Source organism: Gadus chalcogrammus, chromosome 10 (genome assembly GCF_026213295.1).
Source record: "Gadus chalcogrammus isolate NIFS_2021 chromosome 10, NIFS_Gcha_1.0, whole genome shotgun sequence".
NCBI classification, from domain to species: Eukaryota; Metazoa; Chordata; class Actinopteri; order Gadiformes; family Gadidae; genus Gadus; species Gadus chalcogrammus.
In genome coordinates, this window is record NC_079421.1 from 250,313 (window position 1) to 268,759 (window position 18,447).

Here is an 18,447-nt window from a genome sequence, read left to right on the forward strand (position 1 = left end):
GTAACCTTTCTAACGCAATTTCACAAAAGACTGCTCTGTTTGTTCGGCAAACAATGCCAATTACAAAAGCCTGCTCAAAATGCCTTGACCTTTTTCTCTAAATAATTACAGAGCTCTCCCCAACCTCTGCTCATCTCCAGCCTCTCCCCCTCCTCCTCCTCCCCCCTCCCCCTCCTCCTCCTCCTCCCCCTCCCCCCTCCTCCCCCTCCCCCTCCTCCTCCTCCTCCTCCCCCTCCTCCTAAGAAGACAACACATGTGGGCCCCTCTCTGATGTGGCTCTCATTGGCCTCACAGAAACGCAACTGATTCAATATTAACAGTAATGATCAGTACAACAGTCATGAATGTTATAATTAAGAATGATGCTAATATCAATTTCATTAATAGGATATGATATGTTTAGAATGTCATATATAATGTTAATAGTAATAATGTTACTAGTATTGAGCATACTATTGTATTGTATTGATAGCAATAATAATAAACTCAGTAGAGCACTTTTCAGTTATCTCAGAAAGGCTATCCATAACTTACAAAATCATAGGGATGTAATACTTGTTCTAGACTTACAGCCAAACACTGGCTACTTCAATGCCAATTCTAATTTGTGTTTAGTCAAGAGTCGGCATACTTTCAATTCTGCTGGATGTTAAATTGCTAGGCGTTGAGACAGATTGTGTGTGTGCGTTGGGTTAAATAGTCGGTGTCTACCTGGGTAGCCAACCACAGCTGGGGCCTCCAGCAGCCCCTGGAGAACTATGTAGAAACAGAAAGGTACATAAGTCACACTGTGTGTCTTCTGCAAGTTTTGTCTCAGAGAGATCATATTTCCTCTCTACCAACCGTCCTTCTCTGTGCTCTGTCCTACTCCCTTCAGTTCCTTCATCTTCACCTCCTCTCCTCGTCTCTTCTGATCCCTTTGTCCTTCCTCTTCTCCTCTCCTCATTGCCTCCCCCACCTCTTCTCTCTCCATCTCTCTCCCCCTCTCCTCATTGCCTCCCCCACCTCTTCTCTCTCCTCCCCCTCTCCTCTTTGCCTCCCCCACCTCTCCTCTCTCCATCTCTCCTCCCCCTCTCCTCATTGCCTCCCCCACCTCTTCTCTCTCCATCTCTCTCCCCCTCTCCTCATTGCCTCCCCCACCTCTTCTCTCTCCTCCCCCTCTCCTCTTTGCCTCCCCCACCTCTTCTCTCTCCATCTCTCCTCCCCCTCTCCTCCCCCTCTCCTCATTGCCTCCCCCACCTCTTCTCTCTCCATCTCTCTCCCCCTCTCCTCATTGCCCTCCCCCACCTCTTCTCTTCTCCATCTCTCCTCCCCCTCTCCTCCCCCTCTCCTCATTGCCTCCGCCCCACCTCTTCCTTCTCTCCATCTCTCTCCCCCTCTCCTCATTGCCTCCCCCACCTCTTCTCTCTCCATCTCTCCTCCCCCTCTCCTCCCCCTCTCCTCATTGCCTCCCCCACCTCTTCTCTCTCCCCCTCTCCTCATTGCCTCCCCCACCTCTTCTCTCTCCATCTCTCCTCATTGCCTCCCCCACCTCTTCTCTCTCCATCTCTCCTCCCCCTCTCCTATTGCCTCCCCCACCCTCTTCTCCTCCATCTCTCCTCCCCCTCTCCTCATTGCCTCCCCCACCTCTTCTCTCTCCCCCTCTCCTCTTTGCCTCCCCCACCTCTCCTCTCTCCATCTCTCCTCCCCCTCTCCTCATTGCCTCCCCCACCTCTTCTCTCTCCATCTCTCCTCCCCCTCTCCTCATTGCCTCCCCCACCTCTTCTCTCTCCCCTCTCCTCTTTGCCTCCCCCATCTCCCTTCCACCACCTCACACCTCCACCCATTCCCTCCCAATTTCTTCTCCCCTTTTATTCTATCTCCTTTCCTCATCCCTTCTATCTCTTCTCCCAATCCCTCCTCTCCTTTGTCATCCTCTTCTCCTCTGTCCTTTCCATCTCCTTTCACTTCTCTGTTGCTCCCCCTCTCTCCTTCCCGTTGCTCCTCACCCCCGCCTCTCCCCCTTCCACCCCTCCATCTCCCTCTCTACATAAGCCAAAGTGGATCAACATGCTTCAGGGCGTCGGAGGCGTATTGGGCGGGCAGGGGTTGCAGGTGGGGGGTTGAGGGGGTGCGATCCATTCCTTTTTACTGCCACATACATGTGTAGGCTTCCATTATGCTCGGCAATATGCAACAATATGCAGATTTCTCCATCTGCATGGCTCATAAACTCCTGCAGGCCACGCAATCACAGACTGTAATGGAAACGGGCAGCAGCCGCTGATAGCTTCCCACCCGTTGGACAGGGAGCATGTGGATAGCTTCCCACCCGTTGGACAGGGAGCATGTGGATAGCATCAGTAAACAGCCTACAGTGATTCCACCTGCCAACAAACAAGCATTAAGGCAAACCGAACCTATGAGAGTGCACAACACAATATATACGTATATATATATATATCATTATTTGTATATGTGTGTTGCATTGTGTGTTTGTGTTTGTTTGTTGTTGTGTTTCTATACAAGAGGCAAAACGACTCTGTAAAACCCTTGCTGCGGCGCGTATATCATTTTACTAAATTATTTAACTTTAACACGATTTAAGTACAGTAATTGGCACGCATGTCAGATTGTTTAGCACAATTAAAACATATTGCATTTTGTGCTCGAACGACACCCACATGTTTCAGAGCACACTATTGTTTTCAGTTGCTATTCAATTAGTTCAGTCTGTCGAATATAACAAGAAAAAACATTCTGCACCAATAGCTCTGCAGCTTGTCACATTGGATGACATCATCAACAATATACTAATTAGAACTTCTCGAATAAAAACACTTTATTAGCGATCCATTGGCTGTGTTTGCGGTCAAAGCACTTGGCGTGATTTCGCCGCAGTGATATTATGTGCATGTAGGCATGCTGGCTGACGGTACTTATATTGTCTAAGTGCTGTTCTTTATTCTTCATCATGATGTGGGTGGGAGGAAGGGAGGTGCACCGTGTACCTGATGAAACCCTCTCCAGTAAGTTACTGTTCAGGAACTATTATTAGTAAAACTCTCAAAACACTTGACGCGCTGTTATTTTCCAGATGAAGTGGAGGCGGGGTTAACTCCGAGTGTGCGTGTGTGTGTTTGTGTGTATGAATGTGTGCGTGTGTGGGACTGATATTTGAGAGGTAGACTGATCAGTGGGTGTGACTTCATGATCTTCTATTGGCTGAAACCTACAATGCACGTGACTGCCACTAATATAAACATTACAAACATTACATTAAATCATTAAAAAATATATATGTAAAAATACAAAACAAAAATGTATGCTTAAATTGTTCACTACTGAGACATTGATGCCTGCATGCTCCCCAGGTTGTGGTATTTCAGGATTTCTCTCATAACCTAGTACGTCATAACCTGGTACGTCATAACCTGATACGTCATGACCTGGTACGTCATGACCTGGTACGTCATGACCTGGTACGTCATGACCTGGTACGTCATGACCTGGTACGTCATGACCTGGTACGTCATGACCTGGTACGTCATGACCTGGTACGTCATGACCTGGTACGTCATGACCTGGTACGTCATGACCTGGTACGTCATAACCTGATACGTCATAACCTGGTACGTCATAACCTGGTACGTCATAACCTGGTACGTCATAACCTGGTACGTCATAACCTGATACGTCATAACCTGGTACGTCATAACCTGATACGTCATAACCTGGTACGTCATAACCTGATACGTCATAACCTGGTACGTCATAACCTGGTACGTCATAACCTGGTACGTCATAACCTGGTAGGTCATAACCTGGTACGTCATAACCTGGTACGTCATAACCTGATACGTCATAACCTGGTACGTCATAACCTGGTACGTCATAACCTGGTACGTCATAACCTGGTACGGCGGATCCCGTTCACACAGAGAGAGCTGATTATACTCCAGCTGTCACCACTCTCAGATTAAGCGAGACGTTTTTAAATTTTAATAAATGTCGAATGCGTTGAGTATTAGTACATAACATACAGAAACACAAAGGTGACCCCACCGACTTGTCACCCCCTCTTGCTAGAAGGAGATGTTTCTTGTCTATTTATAGTCATCTTCATCACTGGATCCTTCTCCACACAGACGGCAGCTGGGCAGTGCATTGGACCGTGTTGCTGCTCCTACCTACTGTCCCACCAGGCCGACTCAAACCGGGGTGAGGACACCCCCCACTCCTACCCCTTACTGAGAGGATTCTGCTAGAACCAGATAACCAACCTACTCATCAGAATTGGCGGGAAGCTGTGATTGGCTGAGTGAATCCTGGCAGGGATCCGGCCTCCACTGCACGCCCTTCTTCTTCTGCACCAAGAGGCACGACGCGCTAGCCAGGCTCCCGTCCCCCACTGTGGGGGGGCTCTATCGCTCATCTCCCCCCACCCCCCTCTCCTTTCCCCCACCCCCTTCATCCATCAAGCAAGGCATCAGCTGCACTGCCGTTGGTGGTCTAACCCCACCCTCCAACCCCCTCCACCCCCACCATCCCCCTGCATGCCCCCCCCCCCCACCCCCGTAGGCCCACCAGCAACAGACCCGACATCTCTTCTTCGATTTCTCAACAAAGCGAGATTCCATCCCGCTGAACACTTCTTCATCCTCCGGTGTACAATCGAGCGTCTGTGCGAGCCGGGCAGCTGGGGCCCCGGCCCCCCGGCCCCCTGGACACAGTCTGGTCCAGCAGGGCTGCTGAGAGACAACACAGACACAACGGAACCCCTGGAAGACCGGGGCATATGTCTGATGGCTGGAGCACTGTCTATCATTAGAATGGAGATGAGGACCCCCCCCCACACACACACACACACACACACACACACACACACACACACACACACACACTCCCTCTCCTCCTTTGAACGCTTCAAGACGCAATGAGATGCTAGAAGGAAAATGCGAGAATCATAAACACTTTTTGTAGATGTGAGGCCGTGTCCGTTTCTCTGGCGTTTGTCTGCAGCAACTCAGCATTAGCGAAATGAACGGTAGCATTGAAGCAGATTGGTTTTTATTATAACGTTCATGAGCACGCAAGGAGGGCTCATGAGAGATTATCGTTATTCAACAGCGTGTGTTTCTGGTAATGTCAAAGTGAAAATAATATCCACATATTTGTATCAGCTCAATTGTTATGCCTTGAACGTCTTTCTTTTATGTGCTGCTGTATCACAGAGAAGACAGCTGAGTTTGAAGCAACAGACCTCCAAATCCCAGCTGCCTCTCATAAACCAGTTCTTACCACCTCTGACCCCATGTCGAGACTCTGATTCTGCCCTGGGACTTCCTGTTATGCTGGCTTCTCTATAAGATAATTACCGCCTCCCCCCACCTCTCCCTCTCTTGTCCTTCCTCTGCAGATCCTCCCGGTTGTATGGTTGTCGGGGGTCGGAGTGGTGGGGGGGGTAATGATGCTCAATTGCCTTCTGCTGTCCAAATGTAGCGGCACGCAATTGGTCAGTAATTGACGGCAATGGGAACAGGGAAAGATGTGGAATTCATCTTGTTGCTCATGAAGCCTGGCTGTGTCCGCGTGCACTGCTCTGTCATTGGCTATTAGTTGTAGGAATGCACATATTTATATATGTACATATGTTTACTGTGTGTATGTGTGTGTGTGTGTGTGTGTGTGTGTGTGTGTGTGTGTGTTCATTTGTGTTAGTGTCTACATCTACGTGCATGTAGATCTATGTGCAGGTGCTTACTGTGTCAATTTATTTCTCTGTGCATCTCTTTGTTAGAATGTGTGTGTAAGTTTCTGTTGCATGATTCATTGTGTGTGTGTGTGTGTGTGTGTGTGTGTGTGTGTGTGTGTGTGTGTGTGTGTGTGTGTGTGTGTGTGTGTGTGTGTGTGTGTGTGTGTGTGTGTGTGTGTGTGGTTGGAGTTACCCTTCAGAGCCCTCAGGCGTTAGAGTACAATGGGCTCCCAGTGGGGGTGGCCCCTGTATTGGCCCCACTGAGGATCATGAATCTCATAACCCGTAGCTTGGGGCGCCACATGTGTTAGCCACCGACCATATCAGCTAGCCGTTCTGTCTGTAGTCATTCATAGCCCCACAATCGTCTCACACTCAAAATGTAAGTCTGGTGTGTCCTAACCCTCTGGGGAACAAACCCTGAGTCCATAAACCGGAAAAGATTATTCTCCGGTTCGCTCTGTTTCAGTTGGTTGTAATTAAAGTGGTGAAATTACTGTACTCACACACACCCTGATCCAAAATGGAGGGCGTCCCACGGTTCAGTGGCTGACCCTTAATGAGTAAAGTGAGAAGAAATGAGAAGCCAGGGTCAATACGAGGGCCGGATCTGAGGACAGAAAGACGTGTCACGGCGCCACCGACCACCGACCTCAGCCTCGGTCTAAGGCCACTCCACCAATCACCGGCGCCGCCCACCAGGTGATGTCATTAAGAATGACAGCATGACATCATCAAAATGATGTCAACGAGGTCACCTGCCCCGAGACGATGAACAGCGAGGAAAGGAGACCGTGGGGGCTCGCTCTGACTCACAAATCATTCTCCCTTTGTCACAGCCTCGTCAATTCTCTTCTTCTCCCCGCTTACACACACACACAGTGTCGCCTTATCGTGGCGTAATGCCATATTTAACTCACGTTTGTGATGCGGCGGGGCGGGCGTGGCAGGACGGGCGAGGAGCCGAGGCTTTCAATCCTGCGTCAGTGACGACGGGGAAAATGAATTGGAGGAGGAGGAGGAGGAGGAGAGGGGGGGCTTTATGGCAGCAGACCTGGGGGAGAGCAGAGGAAACCGAGCAGCTCCAAGACACGTAGTTAATTTAGACGCCGCGATGGAAGCGGCAGCCGCGGGGGCGTTGGCGGGCGTTGGCGGGCGGTGGCGGCGGCGGGCGGGTGGCGGGCGTTGGCGGGCGGGGGCGGCGGCGGGCGGTGGCGGGCAGCGGGGGTCCCTGTGCCATCCGGCGCTCCACTGAGTATGGCGGGCGCGTCGGAGTGGGGAAAGCAGAGAGATGTGTTTGGAGGCTCTTCACGGCTCTTACGGCCTCCGTGGTGTTTTGCATTATCCGCTCCTCTTATCGGGTTGTGTGGCGAGTCACATAAGTGTGTGTGTGTGTGGAGGGGGGGGGGGGGGGCACATGAATAATCCATTTTATCAGGGAGAGATTGTGCGGGTTGTTTGCAACTGAACGTGATGTGCGCTGCGGAGGCACGGCGAATGGAAAAACACGGGCGTGCGGCGGCTGGAGCGCTCGCCAATGTTTTTCCCGACTTTGATGGAAAAGTGAGGATTCGATTCGCCGAGAGAGACGCTTCACATCGGCACTGTGACCAATCGGTGGAGAATGCACATCTGAGAAGGACAGAGATGAGGATTGTTTCTGCCTCCCCAGCACGCATACAATTGCACATGCACACACGGACACATAGACACACTCACACACACGGACACAGACACAGACACACACTCCCAGAGTGAGTGTCGAGAGGTTAACTTGGCCTCGCCAGATCTTCCAAAACTGGAAAGACTGTCACATCGGCCTCGGGACAGGGATGACCTCACCAGTAGAAGAGGAGAAACCGGCTGTTTGGCAGACTTTTCTGGCTGACTGATATCTGCCGTTTGACTGAATGTCTTTGAAAGACTGTCATCCTTTCTTCCCAACTTCTATTTAACCAACCTTGACTTTTGGGTGACCACCATGGTGCAGATAGAACATTGACACTTTCCATATCGTTTACAGAGATGTATTCTGGCAATAGACTGGGGCTAGGAGTCCCAGAATGTCCTTCTCACAGCTACACAACACTTCATAAAAATCATTCTCCAGTAATATTAGAGGAACATATTGAAAACATTTCAGGAGCAGGCTTCGTCAGATGTCTTCTGATGGGTCTTCTCACCAGAATGACCCTGCCTTGAAGCGTCCTGACTGCTTTTTTACAATACATTGCGTTATTCTAAAACAAAGGAATATTCATCATTTAACCCTGTGGTCCTTTGTTCTAGGAATATTGCATGTCCTCATATTGGCCATCTGTCTGCAACAAGTTGGACTTCAAAGACTTAAGTTTTGAGTCCTGAGGTCTCATTTTTCCTACTTGAGTTTGCGCGGCTTGAGAATGCTGAACACAATTTTGCATTCCTGGATATGCAAAGTATTTGTGGATTTTTACATTTGACATGTTCAGCCAGCTCATTGGCAGAAGCCACGGTGTTGTAGAATTGACGGCGTGCCATTTGCTGTTGACTGGCATCAATCCACCAATGAGGGGCTTGGGATTGGCTATGGTCCAATGGAATTGGGCTACTTCAAATCAAGGAGCTCTTCAAAGGGGTCCATTCATGAGGACAAGAGAGGCTCTGGAAATTATGTTTATGTGCTCACACAATACCCACATTTGCTAGACTTCATTTGCTTCATGCTACAGGGACAATTTCAAGCTATCAATTTTCTGGGCAAAATTAATTTATAATTGCCATTAAAGGCATTAAGAAAAAAATGAAAATAATTGACAAGAACACATCATACCGCAATTCTAATTAAGTTGCAAAAAAACTCTGCAGGGAGACGTTTAACAAAATCTAATTCTGACAAATATCTGTTTATTGGAAAACAAGGAATAGTACCAAATGTGTAGAAAACACGATATAAAATGTAAGTAAAACACAGTATAGCAGGACTTTGTCATGCACAGTGGATTCATGGATTGATCATAATTGTAGTGGCCTCAGGATCTCGCCATCATTACACACAGTCTGTTTGCCCTGCGGACCCTGCGGACCCCGATGTGCCCCCTTTATGAATTCACCATCCTTCAGCGTGCCCACAACAGTTCAAGGCACATTCAGTGGAGTCTAAATTAAGTCTTTAAGCATCAGATTTGTATGTTTTGATAGCCTCATTAAATGCTGTAAAAAAAAAACTGATTTGCATACATATAGAGCTGCTATTCTGTTTAACATCTCCCATATTGTTTGGGCTCCAATTAACGTTACATCCCAGGCTTCCTGCAATGTTTAAGAGCGGAATAAAAAATACATGTGAGTTCGCACTCATTAAATCAAATCTTTATGTGCTCTAATAAACTTCCCAATCATTCCGATTCCCAGTGAATGCTGATGGGGATTTTGAATCATCATTCTGTTCATACGAGAATGGTTTCACACAGAGCAAAACATGGGCGCCAACCTCTTCTTTGAGAGCTGTTGAAGAGAACCCTGACGCAAATTCAGCTCTTTTGAAACTCCCAGTAGAAACAATGTTGTTTACTGTCGACTGCGCGTTCATTACTGTGGCTCTGAGACCCTACCGACGGATCATTTGTGGATGAACTAGTAAGCTGAGGGGGGGGAAGGAGAGAGACCGAGAGATCTAGAAAGCGGAATGTAGAGAGAAAATGGGCAAGAGACGGAGTTAAAGATATGTGCGTATTCTCTTCTTGCTGATCAGGGACCTTTCACGGCGCAACAGATGTATTTATCACCATGGCAACGAGGCACAGGAACCAATCCACCTCATTTCTGCTGTGGCCCAGGAAGAGACCTGGAAGATGTTGGAAGGAACATTTATGGTCAGGGGAGGCAAGTATGATTAGTAAGGAAGCTGGGCGCTTTTTAAACAAAAGATCACCCTAAAATATAGAGGGGAGGAACTAAAATGATAGAATGATGAGTATAAAGAATAAAGGTGTCTGTTCACGGTGTCAACACATGCATGCTCTAAGCATGTAGGCAAGAGGCCGGTGATTCTGAGCCGTGGTCCCATGCTACATGTCATTCCATACATCCATGAAAGCCAATGCAAATTGCAAAAGAAGGACAAAGGAAAGGAAAAGGATTCAAAAGAGGATCCATCAGGATTTGAAAACACATTGAGCGCTGTGCTGGGCGCGCGGAGGCTGATCCTCATCCTGATCATCAGTGAGATGAGAGAGGCCAGGCCACAGCAGACAGACAGTCAGACACCATAGCACCACAGAGAGGAAGACAGACTGACAAACAGAGACCAGACCTAGACAGACAGACAGACACCACACCAGACAGACAGACAGTCAGACACCGTAGCACCACAGAGAGGAAGACAGACTGACAGCAGACAAACACCATAGCACCACAGAGAGGAAGACAGACTGGCAGCAGACAGACAGTCAGACACCATAGCACCACAGAGAGGAAGACAGACTGGCAGCAGACAGACAGTCAGACACCATAGCACCACAGAGAGGAAGACAGACTGACAGCAGACAGACACCATAGCACCACAGAGAGGAAGACAGACTGGCAGCAGACAGACACCATAGCACCACAGAGAGGAAGACAGACTGACAGCAGACAGACACCATAGCACCACAGAGAGGAAGACAGACTGACAGCAGACAGACACCATAGCACCACAGAGAGGAAGACAGACTGGCAGCAGACAGACACCATAGCACCACAGAGAGGAAGACAGACTGGCAGCAGACAGACACCATAGCACCACAGAGAGGAAGACAGACTGACAGCAGACCATCCCAGCCAGACAGCCAAACAGAGACCAGACCCAGACAGACAGACACCACACCAGACCAGACGACGATAGAGAGACAGACAGACGGACGGACATACCGACAGATCACGCCAGCCAGCCAAAAGGACAGACAGGCAGACGGACAGACAGCCAGACAGCCAGCCAGACAGCCAGACAGCCAGCCAGCCAGCCAGACAGACAGACGGAGAGGGGTGGGCGTCAGCTTACTGCCGAGCTCCCAGCTCCGGGTGAGAGTTGGCCCAGGGCGCTTTAATCTCACGTGAGAACAGCGCTGGATGGCGGAGAAGCAGGCCCTCGGCTGACCTAAATCTTTGATGCCACCCGGGACCCCCTGCAGGCCTGGCCAACACGAGAGAGAGGGAGGGAGAGAGATACAGAGAGGTCTCGGTGGGAGAGACTGGGGCAGATTGAGCGAGGGGGAGAGGGATGGGCAGAGAGAGCAGAGAGAGGCAGACGAGTGGTGCTTCTCCTCTGCTGATCGGGGAAGGTAGCCGGAGAGATGGTTGTGGGCCATTTTCGTGTATTATATATACATGATGAATTATTGATCGCGTTATGTTTGTAATGTGAGATGGGTGGGTTGCCGGTGTCCATCTCCATCGAGGCCCCCTGGTCACGTTATGTGATCTGAGACACATCTGCAGGGACCAACTCTGGACCACCGTCCCCTGCTGGACCCGGAGCTGGTGGACAGGCAGACATGGAGGGAGTCCAGGAGAAAGGCGAGCCGTGCAACGTGACCGGAGCCCCGTCTGCCTCTGGCCGTTCATGTGTACCCGTGACGTGGGTCGAGGTGTGCCTCGGTCAACACACCGAAGCCCCGGTCCCGACCAGAGCCACCACCGGGCACGTGGAGGCGGCCCAGAGTTTAGCTGCCCGCAGTTCAGGCTACGACTGCCAGGACTGAGTTGGCCCGCGTCGGCCTTCCCCCGCCCCTGCTGGGACCACGGGCATGGAGCCGTCACACCCTGGCACCCAGACAGACCATCCAGGAATGTTCCTCTGCTCCCCTGCCTAGCACGGCCAAACGGCTTTGTGTGTGTGTGTGGAGTCTCTCTCTCTCTCTCTCTCTCTCTCTCTCTCTCCCCCCCTCCCCCTCCCCCTCTCTCTCCCTTCCCCCCTCCCCCTCCCTCCCCTCCCTCTCCCTCTCTCTCTCTCTCTGCTGGAAGCCCTGCTGCAGTGGCACAGTTCATAGACCAGGGGGGATTGCAGAACTAGTGGGCCGCATGTGGTCCCCTTGCCTGCCACTCTGCGGTCTCTGGAATTTAATATCTGGAAATGTGTTAAATGATCGATTTCACCCCATGTTCCGTCTGAGCTGCGGGTGTGCCTGCTCCACGGTCCCACAAGAAGAGCTCGGCTGCTGATATTTTATTCGGCACATGATGTGAGGGTTCAGTGAGAAGCTGTTAAGGATGATGTGTGTATAACATACAGTATATATATATATATATATATATATATATTCCATTGCTCTCTTTTTTTCCCTCTGTATTCCTGTATGTGTACAGAACCTCCTTCAACTTTGTCATTTTCTATCTCTGGCTATGTCCTCCTTTGCTTTTTTATTCACTCCCTCCCATTCGTTCTTTCTTGACATTCTTGAGTGTGTACATACATGTGTGTATATATTTACCTCTTCTGCTCTTTCTTCCACATCATTTCTTTGTTTTGTTCCCTCTCTGTCTCCCTTATGTTCCCTTGCTCCCCCTCTCTTTGTCTCGTACTCCATCTATCACCCTATGCCTCTTGCCCTCACAGCGGCCGAAAACACCACGAGCGCACAGGACACGCGACCCGTTGGACCTTAGACGGAGCGCCCCCCCCCGCCCACCTACTCACCATGTGAGTCGGGTCGCACTCTCCATCATCCCCTCCCGCAGAGAGATGACACTCCTGCCCCCCTCCCCTTGTTTACGCGTAGAACACGAGAACAGGACCTGCTCGGCCCGACATCGGCCCCCTCGACGAGGTGAACTGAAACGTAGGTGCCGTTAGTCTGATACCATCGCATCTTCTATCTGAGGACACAGCATGGTGCTCAGGCATTGTTCAGAGCCCCCCGCTCCGCTATGCCGGTGCTCTGCACTGTTTTAGGGTTTAGAGATTGTCCCCTGGGTGTGTCCTCTTCACGTTCATCTGTTGTCCCCATGCTGAATCTACTCATTGAGATGCGTCGTCCTTCCCAGGGAGATGCTAGTTTTGAGGTTATTTTATGTTAATTTAGTATTCATAGATGATTGTTGTTATTTTTATTGTAGAATCTCTTTTAAAATAAAAATAAAAGTTTCCTTACACAGCGACTTCATCCAGATCAGAGCCACTCGTTTAACCTCTCTCTGGGTGTATTGTCTCCTGCATTCAATCAGTAAATTGCATAGCTACTTGTGTAAAAATCACTTCTCATTAGACGCTCGAAAGGTTGGCTGGAAAGAAACAAAAACATTTATTTTAGTCTTCAGTCTAGCAATCCTGAGATCCAACAAACGTTAATGTATTCGTACACTAATAGTAATTAAATTATATGTGGGTTAGGGCAATTTTGCGACGAGCAGAACTCATATGTAAAACACTTTACTGTAATTGATTTCATAATCAAGGTAAACATAACCCCATTAACTCACCTGGATTTTTCCAACCATTAATTTAGCTTAGTCATGTCAACACATAGCTTGATATAATTTGATGTTACTTATGAATGCCAGCGCCGCTCTGAGTTGAAGCCACTGATACTTCAACAGAAAGACGCAAGACTCAAAGATGTTGTTCAAGCCAGAAGACTACCATGCACCTTTTACTTAATGATTCATAATTATATTACTTTTCTTAGGAAGCTGAGCTGTGTCCGTACATATGTCTCATCATTCAATGTTAAACATCACTATATTTCTGCAGATGATAAATCATTTTATTGCTATTTGCAATTACGTAATTTTTCATAGTAATTTGGATGACACCTGTTTCTTGGCTTCAGGCTGCTAAAGTGGGCAAAATCATATTTTTGGAGCCAAATGAAAAAATGCCATAGTTATCACCCAAGAAAATCAGCAATGGTTCCATCAACGAAATAACATATTTTAAACAAACACCACTAATATTTGGTGGTGCTTTCAGTCACACATTGCCATGACTGCTGAGCTAACCACAAAATCCAATAACTCTTTCTATCATGTGAAATCAGGTTACTGCAAGAATGTCAAAACTTCTACCTTAATCATGTCCCACAGTAATCGGATCAGCATCTGTGTTGACATGACGCCTCATTGACGATTGTCCAGATGTGAGAAGCACTTCAGTCCACATATGCGGGTGAAGAAACTCACATCCCAAGGTATTTCTATCAGAATGAGGCCCAGTGGTCTACCAGCGGTCGTCTAAACCACGTTTCTGGAAGAGCTTGATTGCGAGAATAATTGATTTCAAATTTCAAAGCGTTTGGATACGAAGTCCGGTCATACATCGAGGCCCTGTAGCCAGGCGACATGAGAAGTTTTCTTTCACTTAAACAACAACGATAGCCTAACCTAACATCTTGCTCCATCTTTATTTTATTACAAACAATTTCCAAACAGCAAATGAAAAGCCAGGGATAACAGCGTTACGTGTGCATGTGTGTTTGAGCGGCAGTCCTCCTAATGGCCAACTGCCTGTTTACGGTGTCGGGGTTAGCGCTGGGTAATGACCTGCTGTGGCTCTCTCCTCCCATTAAACACACGCTTACACCGCTCCCAACACATTAGCCCACATAATGGGCTCTGACTCCCTCTATTTACACACACATACAGTACATACCCCCAGGTACACACTCAGTAACCTGTGAGGCACACACACAATCATACACAAACACAACTGATCGCAAACACACACACACGCACACACACACACACATAAACCTCACCACCAATTAAATAATGTGCAGCCCGGAATGAGACACACACATTGAAACACACACAATAACAAACTTATTCTTAATGGAGTACATGAAACACTCGGACTGACAATGTGCAAACAAACACACACACACACACACACACACACACACACACACACACACACACACACACACACACACACACACACACACACACACACACACACACACACACACACACACACACACGGAGGCAACTGACATTAAGCAGAGGGAAAGCGTTGTTCATTTGAAGAGGCCATAATAATAATACTTCTAATAATAACTAATAGTAAGAGTTTGAAGAGGCCATAATAATAATACTCCTAATAATAACTAATAGTAAGAGTTTTAATGGGAGACGGCACGCTATAACAAGATGCTCATGTGTCCCCATTATGTCAGAGGTACTTCCTCACAGTGGACCCCAGAACGAGCAGCCTAGACTGTCTGCTCAGAGCACGACCAGGGCCCCGGAGTGAGGCCCCTGGAGGAAAAGAGTTAACATCCAAACGTTAATCTGCTGGAGCGCTCATGTTGATCCAGAGGAGTGCTGCTCCCGCTACGGGGAATCAGGGATCTGAATGAACCCCACCCCCCTCCACACACACACACTGTCACACACACACACACACACACACACACACACGGCATCCTCAACACATGCGCTTATGAAGCATGCATTTAAACCAACTAACATTGGCAGCCCCCCCCCCCCTCCACACACACACACACACACACACACACACACACACACACACACACACACACACACACACACACACACACACACACACACACACACACACACACACACACACACACACACCCATTACCACATAAGCTGACATATTTTCACACACGGATACCCTGGTAACGTTCATGGGCGTTCAGCTGTCGGGCCGCGTTGTGCTGCTCGTGGGCCCCTGTGAGGGTGGGAGGGGCCACAGCAGCAGAGGGGCCCCTGTGAGGGTGGGAGGGGCCACAGCAGCAGAGGGGCCCCTGGGTGGGTGCTGGGAGGGGCCACAGCAGCAGAGGGGCCCCTGTGAGGGTGCTGGGAGGGGCCACAGCAGCAGAGGGGCCCCTGATGAAGGGAAGGGAATACATTATGAATAACACTTTGCCCCCCCCCCCACTCCACATCTAATGGTTGACATTGTAGTGAAGATGGAATGAAAAGTGAAGCATGGTTGAGGAAACATGCGAACAGTAATACGAACCCATACACATTGATGCAGATGGATACACACACACACAAACTCACTCACACACACACTTGGATTAAAATATAAGCACACACCTTGACCTCTTGAGACACTCACACATCCATACCCAGACGTACCCTGAGACATAGAGACATATTTGAGGTATAGAGACCCATCACACAAAAAACATAAGGCTACGTATTCACATTAATACACACACGCAAACACACACACAAACAAACAAACACAAACACACACGCAATGCAAGGCTATGTACACCATGGACCTTTTTGTTGAGCGTTGAGTTGAAGGCACTGAATGGGTCTGGCTGTTGCGTGGCTGGATGGCATCAACGCCAGCAGGCTCCCACAAAGAGAGAGAGAGAGAGAGAGAGAGAGAGAGAGAGAGAGAGAGAGAGAGAGAGAGAGAGAGAGAGAGAGAGAGAGAGAGAGAGAGAGGAACAGGGTGAAGTTGTGGTTTGTTTGGGCTAATAGGACGTAACCCATCAATGAAAACAAATCGATTGAGCAGGTGAGCTCTTCAGATAGTAAGCCTTAGGTTACGTTGGTTCAGGTGTAGTAGTTTGTGCTAAAGACGGATAGACTCTTAACTTTAAAGTGTTTGAAGCTGGCTTTTGTTCTCCCTACAATAGTTTACTTTGAAGTCACGTGCTCGATTTTGTTTTCTGTGCTGTTTTATATCGGACTGCTCAACCATACTGAAGGGTTGTTTGTTCAATCTGAATTTTTATTTTGCCGGAAGAAGAAAACAGTCAAATGTTATTAATGGATGAAAACTCTTGACAACAATCAATATGCTGTTGGTACTGTAACAAAAATGTATTAAAGAGTACTCCTTTTGAGTTTATTTGTAAAAGCGATTCAAAACGTGCAATACTGTGTTTTTGTGATTCAAGAGACCTCCTAAATCCATTTATTTTTCGTATGCAGGTAAATCATAAACCCCACACTTATCATGAAGTGCAAGGCCAGGAACAATGCTTTTATATGAATAGGGCACATTCTTTTTAGCCATAATAATTGAAGGCAAGCGTTTTGCTTCGCATGAATGATATAACTTGATGGATTTTTTTCCATGCATTTATATATAATGTACATGTACCTCCAAGTGGTCCAGGAAATCTTGACTCGGGTAATACAAAAATATAATAATAGAAGCGACAAATAATTTTTCCTCCGAGTACAAAAGTGAGAGCCATTTCATGAAAGTGTCATCGCGAGGTGTATATTGTGCCAGCGGTGGTGCTTTGAGTTAAGCCATCCCTTAGTAAATGGGTTTACAATGAGGTAGCACATTCTTTTTAATATAAATATCAGGCGTGGGCTCATACACAGGGAAAATCCATCTCATCTGCCAGGGTTCAATGGACTCAACTGTTAGTATCGCATTTGCAACAGATGGCAGAAAGTCTGGGTTATACCTTTTGTTATTAAATCTAGATACAGAAACAAATATTTTTCCTGAGAGTTGAAAAATCAAATTTTAGCTCTATGTTTTCACTGCCACTATCTCTCACTATTCATCATGCTATTGGAAGTGAAAGAATAAGGAATATGACACATTTCAAAGTCAAGCAGGATCATTCATAAAATCTGTTCAGCCTTCTAGGTAAAAAGTTACAAATGTCTTGTAGTGCCTTTTCTGAGATAAATAGCGACAAAAGGCCAACAAATTTGTTGAGCTTTCTCCCAGCCAATGTGTCCCAGCAAACTGTTTGTAGCAACAAAGAATCTGTTAAATACATATTAATAAAATATCAAAAATATTTTCAACACTTTGCACCCAATGATAACGATAACTATAAGACTAGAGCCTCCATCACAGTTCTTAAGATGGAGCGAAACATTACATTGCTAATTTCATGGCTTGTGGAAGTCTAATTTCCTGTTTCTAATTCTGCGGCAGTTGGTGTTGATAATGCAAAGATACACAGGCAAAGATATATATATTATATACACAAATATCTTATCAAGGAATGAATGCATATAGTTTTTGTGTCTACTGGCACACTAACCTTCAAACCCTACCACGCAGAGGTACAACCTGTACCGGACGGTATTAACAGATATAATTAAAAATATAAAAGGTGATGAATGATCTGGAAGAAAGGTGGTTCCTAGTACTCAGTATCATGCATGCAGGACTCTCATCACACTGCTAGCCAAAGATCCCATCGTCTTTTGATAGCACAACAACTTACTTCCGCCAAAATAAAAGTCTCTCTTCCCCTCTCTCCCTCCCCCTCCCTCTCCCCCTCCCCCTCCCCCTCCCTCTCTCTCTCTCTCTCTCTCTCTCTCTCTCTATGCTGAGGACATGCTTTATTTTTTAATGGCCTCACCTTCGAATAAATACAGACCGAATCATTCTGGTTTTCTCTGAACAATCCCTAAGAGCGCTGGAGGTTGTATATGAGCTTGATGAAGGATTAACGCACTGAACTGCATCCCGCCTTTAGTAGCAGGCGGTAAAGGAAAAGGCATCGGGGGTTTGACAATTAGGGCCATCTCACCTGACGAGCAAGCCCACACACAGACAGCTACACACACACACACATAAACACACACACACACACACACACACACACCAAACAAGCACACACACAGCTCTACACATAAATACACACATTGAGAGACAGCTACAAATATACACACACACACCCACACACAGCTACGCACAAATATACGGGCATACAGACACACAGACACACCCACACACACACACACACACACACCCACACCCACACCCACACCCACACCCACACACA